Below are 7,348 nucleotides of genomic sequence, written 5' to 3'. Positions count from 1 at the left end.
CCATTTACATATTTGGAAATGATCTTGACACTGTATCTTAATTCATCTGTTCCAACCAAATGCAAAAGTTTATCTCCTTCCCTGCTTCTAAGATAGGAGGCAATTTTTAAAGTTCATTATTATTTATACAGCAATGTAAATTTAAAAGATTAATTTAAAAATAGGTAAATATATATAAACACTGAGCAGAACCATATTGACAAATAGTGGCCTCCTTTTCAAAGTATAAGTAACATCTCATGAGATTAAGTTTCTTGTCCTAAATATTAAAGTTGCAATTTAATCCATCTCAAGGTCCTTTGGACCTCTCAACCTAATAATCATTGACAATGATTATTGTCAATGCGAAATCCACTCATACTTGCTGGCATGTTCTTCTTTCTTCACTCTTTCTCAATGTTGAACTCAGAAAAAAAGACACCATAGTGGCTTTCAAGAAAGGGACGTTCTCAGATCAGTTCTATACCCTAACATCACCCTCTGCACTTAAGGATATGAGCAAAGATGAAAAAAATACTTAGTGGAGAAATTAAAGAGAAGTGAAGAAAGTGGATCTGGAAATAGAAGCATACTCTTTTTTTTTTTTTTTTTTTTTTAAGAAATAAGCAAGACTTGTGTAGCTTTAGAATATTCCTTGTTATCTGGAAATCTGTTAAAATGTTTCTTGAGTTCCATAAATAAACCACACAATAAATAAATTAAGCCATCTCAAACAAAAAGTCGAGGTTTAGAGAGGCAAATATGATGAATACCTGGAAAACACCCACAGAAGGACAGAAATGTTTAAAAAAAAAGAATATAGTATGGTAGAGATTGCCTAATGAGAAATTAAAAGATCTTGCAAATTCTCTCCCTGCTTTCAATTTGACTATGCAGGGTGTGATAAGAACAGACTGGTCTAGCCCTTCAGAGTATTTTTTCAGTCAGAATTATAAGAGGCTTAAAATCAGGAGGAATGAATTGGTTATAATTCAATATAATCTTTGTTAATCTACCTCAGTTGGCTAATTACAGGTTGAATTTATATGATGTGAGTCCTGCTCATCCTTCCGACTAGACATATATATTGGATAATCTTTAGCAATCCCTTAATTCACCACTCACCATCACTTTGTTCTGCTTTTTTGAAATACAAGATTTATAAATTAAATATAAATACTTCTGAGAGGGCTGTTAGCTGGGAAATAAGGGACACAGTGTTTGAGGTGAAGTGAAGGAAAAGCCAGCTAAGTTTTGTTGAAAAGGAACTGAAAGGTCAAAGACTGGCTGCGCAAATCTACCTGAGTCAGGTACAAAGGAGAGGGGAGCAGATGCCTCAAGGCTGGGTGATCCCCATGCTTATCTGATGGGCACCCTTAGGTAAGTCAGCACCTTATAGGATTGGGCACCTCTGACTTTTCAATTCCTACCAGGATAAGAGCAAAACCCTGGCAGGTATTTCATTCTCCCCCAAGTCCTTCTGTCCCCCTTCTATCCCTCTCTTGGGTTCCTTCCTCCCTTCACTCAGGCTCAGTGAACATGGAAAAGGAGCACACTTGACTCTTCATCCAGGGTTCAAAGAAGTACTCAGAGTAGTTCCTGCCTACTCCAAGCCTGTTCTAAACCTTCTCTTTTCACATATTGTTTCCCTATGCCTCTACAGCAACTCTGTGGGGTACGTATCATCAACATTTTACCGATGAGAAAAGAGAGGTTAAACTCATCGACTTGCTGAAGCTGAACAGTTAATAAACTGTGGCGCTGAGGTTTGAACTCTGATTGCCTGCCCCCCAAAATCCATGTCCCTTCATGTTGGGTCTGGTAAAATTATTGGGACCAATGGCTTTCCCTGATTTGAAGATCCTCCTTCAGTTATTATCATAGGTCACATCCTTGCCACTACCCCCCTTTAAACACCTAGTTAGTCTTTTTATGGTTTCCCAGCGTAGGTTTTTCCTTATTTGCATTTATTGCTAAAGTACGAAAAGAGGCTGAGTTAAGATGAAATAGTGAGATCACAACCATCCTTGAAGAAAACGGAACGTAGAGGTTCCAATGCTGCAAGCTTTCAAAGACCTCTTTGAATACCAGAAGAACAATCTCTGGACACTGAGGTAACTAAAACTTTCTTTCTTTTTTTTTTCAAGATTTTATTTATTTATTTGACAGAGATCACAAGTAGGTAGAGAGGCAGGCAGAGGGGGAGGGGGAAGCAGGCTCCCTGCAGAGCAGAGAGCCCGATGCGGGGCTCGATCCCAGGACCCCCGGATCACGACCTGAGCCAAAGGCAGAGGCTTAACCCACTGAGCTACTCAGGTGCCCCAACTAAAACTTTCTTTTAAAGAAATTACAAAGAATGAGAGGAAGAACCTTTTCAGAAGTACACATAGCATCTGACTTACTATGCATTAAAAATGGTAATGTAATACTAATAGAGCCAGCTATACAATGCCATTTTCAGTCAGCTGTTTCGCTTCATGTTCAAATTTCCTTTTTAAATCGATAGCACTTGCTTTGCTCTCCTCAGTTGAGGGCATTTGCTTTCCAGTAAAACAGGCACATGCACAAAATGAGGATGGAAATGAGTCAGCTATTTCCTGTCCCAAGACTCAAACCTCTTTGCTTTTCTGAAAACATGATTCAAGCTATCCAACAGTAATCTAATTGGCTGTGCTATAAATGACAAGGATGACCACCATATGAATATCAAAAAAGTGCACACGGTATTTAGTAATCAGCTGTCATTTTTCTGATAATCCTCAGAACACTCTACTTACATAATTATAAAGCACTATGTTACCAAGGGTAATGGAACTCTGTTTTCTATGCAGACTTCAACTTCTGTCATTTTTGTGCATCCTATACATTATAAATTTATGACTCATCTGCATAGATGAAAAAAGTAGTCAGCACAAAATATCTGAAACACGATGATGTATGTAACAATAGTGCTCATAATATCCTCTGGTTTTATGGGATGGAGTCCTGACATATAAGTCTCTTTGATAATTGGTTGAACAGCAGCTTTCAGGGGGATTGATGTCAACTACAGAGAGGTATCTATGCTACAAGGCCCTCTCTTTGCCCTGTTCTGTTTGATATGTTTATTACAAATGTGGATAAAAATACCAAAGATAAGTTTATCTTATCTGTAAATGACACATGATTGAGATAAGAAATGGATGATAGAATCACAATACAAAATAAGACATGTTCATGTGGCAGACTGATTCTAACAAGAGGAAATTCAATTGGGATGACAGCACTGTCTTGCTTTTTGGTTAAAAAAAGACATAATGCTAAAATGGGAAATGTATGGTGAGTAAGAGGGCTTAAAAGCAACACATAAAAAAGTCTTGGAAGTTTTGAATTTATACTAAGTTCACTATTTTTCATCAATGAATATGGCTGCCAGAAAAATTTAGTAAGATTTTAGGTTGCATTATTAGAATTAAATAATCTGGGAGGAAGAAGGTGCTAGGCATAATTGAAGTCTCTGTTCTATTCCCATCAAACCACACTTAAATATAAGGTTGTTATTGAATGATGTACTTCTAGAATGATATAGGCAAAGTGGAGCTTATTGGGGGATCAAGAAAGAATGTAAAAAAAAAAAAAAAAAAGGAATGGCAGGCATAACTGAAGTTGAGATATTTTAACCTTGAAAGAAGAAGTAGTAAATTAAGGGTGAGGTGAGGACACAATAGATATCCTGAAATATTTAGGTAGTTGCCATTTTAAAATTTGCCACAAACAGCAACAAGACAAAACAATACATGAATACAAATTTCTAGGGCCCTCAACAGAAAAAAGGTCTAATAGACCAGAGAGAAGGTAGATATAATTAGGAAATGACTCATTACCAACACTTGTGCATTGTGTATATTTTTAAAAAATTATTCAAAAATATATTTATAATGCTTATTTCCCAAGCATTTTATGAAGCCCTGCAGATATAGTAATAAATAAAATAGACACTGTCACTGTTGCCACATGCATCACTTGCAGTCTAGCTGAAGAAAAAGACATTAGTAAATAGCTGGACATCATATTTACTTGCTATGAAAGAAATTTAGAGATGGTAACTATCCATTGAGACTTTATAGCTATAGAGAATTTAGACTGGAGGGTTAGTGGAAGCTCCTTTCAGAAACTGATCTTTAAGGACAGGGCTTGAATGATAAGTAGGAGTTAGCCAATGGAGAATGAGGACATGGAGGAGGCAGGGAAGAACATTCTAGGTGAAAGGAAGAATGTGCGAATCTCCTGAACCAGCAAAGAGCTTGGTGCATTCAGAAGCTGGCAGAATACCAGCATGTCTAGGACCCAGTGGGGGAGAGAAGAGGCAGACTGGAGCCACGGGCCAGTAAGCTTTGAAAACTTTGGTCTGGAATAAGGATTTTATCTAATGGCAATGGAGAGCTAGTAAGGAGTTTTAACCAAGGAAATAGCATATAAAAGTTCACAGTACTTTTTTAAAATGTATGGAAAACTCATGGGAAGCAAGAAGAGAAAGACTAGACGTGGAGCAACCAACATAGCTTGATTTATTGTACTTCTCTTTATTGTACACCACAAATACTGAGTTTTTTAGAAATTGAAGTTTTGTGGCAACTCTGTATTAAGCAAGTCCACTGGTTTAATTTTTCAATAGCATTTGCACACTTTGTGTCTTCGTATCACATTTTAGTAATTCTTACAATATTTCACACTTTTCATTGTTATTTTATATTATGGTGATCTCTGATTAGGGATCTTTAATGTTACTACTGTAATTGTTTTGGAATTCCAGGAACTGTGCCGAAATACGATCGTAAACTTAATTGAAAGATGTGTGTTCTGACTACTGTACTGAATAGTTATTACCTTCCTCCTCCCTCCTTCTCCGTGGGCCTCCCTATTCCTTGAGACACAACAATATTGAAATGAGGCCAATTAATAATCTTACAATGGCTTCTAAGTGTTCAAGTCAAAGGAAGAACTGCAAGTTTCTCACATTAAATCAAAAGCTAGACATGAGTAAGCTTAGTGAGGAAGACTTGTCAAAAGCCAAGATAGGTCAAAAGCTAGGCCTCTTGCGCCTACTTAGCAAAACCGTGCATGTAAAGGAAAGTTCTTAAAGGAAATTAAAAGTGGTCCTCCAGTGCACACACACATATGACATTCTAATTGCTGATTTGAGTGGTTTGGATAGATCAAACCAGCCTCAATACTCCCTAAACCAAAGCCTAATCCAGAGCAAGGCCTTAATTCTTTTCAGTTCTATGAAGGGTGAGAGAGATGGGAGGTACCAAAAAGAAGTCTGAGGCTAGCAGAGGTTGATTCAAGGTTGTTTTGCTTTGTTTTGTTTTTAAGAGAACACATGAATGGGGGTGGGGGAGGGGCAGAGGGAGGAGGGAGACCATCTTAAGCAGGCTCCATGCCCAGTATGGAGTTCTGTGTGGGACTCCATCACATGACCCTGAGATCATGACCAGAGCCGAAATCAAGAGTTGGATGCTTAACGGACTGAAGCACCCAAGCACCTCTTGTCCATGAAGTTTAAGGAAAGAAGCCATCTCTATAACATAACAGTGCAAGAGGAAACAGCAAGTGCTGATGTAGAAACTGTAGCAAGTTCTCCAGAAGGATCCAGCTAAGATCATTCATGAAGGTGGCTACACTAAACAGAAGATTTTCAGTGTAGATGAAACAGCCTTCTGTTGGAAAAAGATGCCCTCTAGAACTTTCATAGCTAGAAAGCAAAAGTCAATGCCTAGCTTCAAAGCTTCAAAAAACAGCCTGAATCTCTTGTTAGGGGTTAATGCAGCTGGAGACTTTAAGTTGAAGCCAATGCTCATTTACCATTCTGAAAATCCTAGGGCTCTTAAGAACTTTGCTAAATCTATTCTGCCTGTGCTTTATAAATGGAAAAACAAAGCATGAATGATAGCACATCTGTTTACAAAATGGTTTACTTACTATTTTAAAGCCCACTGTAGAAAACTGTTGCTGAGACAAAAAAACATTCATTTTAAAAGTTTATTGCTCCAGGGCACCTGGGTGGCACAGTGGGTTAAGGCTTCTACCTTCCACGCAGGTCATGATCCCAGGGTCCTGGGATCGAGCCCCACATTGGGCTCTCTGCTCAGCGTGGAGCCTGCTTCCCTTCCTCTCCCTCTGCCTGTGTCTCTGCTGACTTGTGATCTCTGTCTCTCAAATAAATAAATAAAATATTAAAAAAAAAAGTTTATTGCTCCATGACAATGTACTTGCTCACCCAAGATTTCTGATAGAAATGTACAAGATTAATGTTTTCATGCCTGTAAACACAATATCCTTTCTGTAGCTCATGGGTCAAGGAGTAATTTTGAATTTTGTGCCTTATTAATTAAGAAATACATTTAATAAAGCTATAGCTCCCATAAATAATGATTCCTTTGATAGATATGAGGAAAGCAAATCAAAACTTTCTGGAAAGGATCCATTATTCTAGGTCTACTTAGAACATTCATGATTCATGGGAAGAGGTCAAAATATAAACATTAACAGGAGTTTGGAAGAAGTTGATTCCAATCCTCATTGATGACTTTGAGGGGTTCAAGACTTTAGTGGAGGAAGTAACTGCAGATGTGGTAGAAACAGCGAGAGAACTAATTAGAAGTGGAACCTGAAGATATGATTGACTTGCTGTAATCTCATGATAAAACCTTAACAAATGAGGAGTTGCTTCTTATGGATGAGCAAAGAAAGTAGTTTCTTGAGATGGAATCTATTCCTGATGAAGATGCCATAAAGAGTGTTGAAATGACAACAAAGTATTTAGAATATTACATTAAACTTAGTTGGTAAAACAGTGGCAGGGTTTGAAAGGACTGACTTCAAGTTTGAAAGAAGTTCTGTTGTGGGTAAAATGCTTTCAAATAGCAATGCATGCTACAGAGAAATCATTTGTGAAAGGAAGAATCCACTGATGTGGCAAACTTCATTGTTGTCTTCTTTACAGAAGTTGCCGGGGCACCTGGGTGGCTCAGTGGGTTAAAGCCTCTACCTTTGGGGCGCCTGGGTGGCTCAGCGGGTTAAACCGCTGCCTTCAGCTCAGGTCATGATCTCAGGGTCCTGGGATCGAGCCCCGCATCGGGCTCTCTGCTCCGCAGGGAGCCTGCTTCCCTCTCTCTCTCTCTCTACCCGCCTCTCTGCCTACTTGTGATCTCTGTCTGTCAAATAAATAAATAAAATATTAAAAAAAAAAAAGCCTCTACCTTTGGCTCAGGTCTGATCCCAGGGTCCTGGAATAGAGCGCCACATTGGGCTCTCTGCTCAGCAGGAAGCCTGCCGTCTCCCTCTCTCTCTGCCTACTTGTGATCTTTATCTGTCAAATAAATAAATA

This window comes from Mustela nigripes, chromosome 3 (genome assembly GCF_022355385.1).
Source record: "Mustela nigripes isolate SB6536 chromosome 3, MUSNIG.SB6536, whole genome shotgun sequence".
Lineage (NCBI taxonomy): Eukaryota > Metazoa > Chordata > Mammalia > Carnivora > Mustelidae > Mustela > Mustela nigripes.
This window is presented reverse-complemented; position numbering follows the sequence as displayed.